Below are 977 nucleotides of genomic sequence, written 5' to 3'. Positions count from 1 at the left end.
ATGTCTGTACAAAAACTTATGCAGCATTATTCATAATAGCCAAAAATTGGAAACAACCCAATGCCCATTAACTGATGAATGGATAAACAAAAGTAGTATATCTCTATAATTGAATACTATTCGGCAATAAAAAGGAATGAAATAATGATACATACTACAACATGGATGAACTGTGAAAATATTATGCTAGGTAAAAGAAGCCAGTCACAAAAGACCATATATTATATAATACATTTATATGAAATGTCTAGAATTAGGCAAATCTAAAGACACAGAAAATAGATTAGTGGTTGCCAAGCGCTAGAGAAGAAAAAAATAGGGGAAAATGGAGAGTGACTGTTAAAGGGTATGGAGATTCTTTTTGGAGCGATGAAAAAGTTCTAAAATTGTGGTGATGTTTGCATAATTTGTGAACATACTAAAATCCATTGAATTGTATACTTCAAGTGAATGAATTGTATGGTATGTGAATTATATCTCAATATAATAATAATAATAATAATTATTATTTATTTATTTTTTTAGGTGAGGCAACCCTTGATTGACCTCACAGATTGCAAGGACATTGTCAGCTTACAATCCCATATTTCTTTACTTTTTAAATTTTTTTACACCTACAGCACCTGGTTTTCCTAGGTGGTCTCCCATCCAAGTACTAACCAGGCCCAACTCTGCTTGGCTTCTGAGATCAGACAGGATCGGGCTTGTTCAGGGTGGCATGGCTGTAGACTAAAGCTGTTATTTTAAAAAGCAGTCAAATGGCATCAAGGATTCTTACATGATGAAGAAATAAACTAGTCAATGGTTACATAAGCCAATAAAAATTCTTTTTGAAAGAGGAAATTCAATATTCGAATAGGTACCTATCAAACTTTCTCTTTCTTAAAACATATTTTAAGAAAGCAGGAGAGATTAAAAGAAAAATGTATTTGGTTCTTTGCTCAGTCCCCTATACATTTTACTTTAATTGAAGATTA

The 977-nt window shown here is 31.9% G+C and overlaps 1 pseudogene; it reads right to left on the bottom strand.

Moving 5' to 3' along the window:
- Window positions 1-611: 611 nt before the first annotated feature.
- On the bottom strand, window positions 612-730 carry LOC118601184 (annotated as a pseudogene).
- Between the last annotated feature and the right edge of the window lie 247 nt (window positions 731-977).

The sequence above is a fragment of the Rousettus aegyptiacus genome, unplaced genomic scaffold, assembly GCF_014176215.1.
Source record: "Rousettus aegyptiacus isolate mRouAeg1 unplaced genomic scaffold, mRouAeg1.p scaffold_m13_p_3, whole genome shotgun sequence".
Classification (NCBI taxonomy): Eukaryota; Metazoa; Chordata; class Mammalia; order Chiroptera; family Pteropodidae; genus Rousettus; species Rousettus aegyptiacus.
Note: the sequence above shows the minus strand (reverse complement) of the source record. Positions and strands in the feature narration are given on the sequence as shown.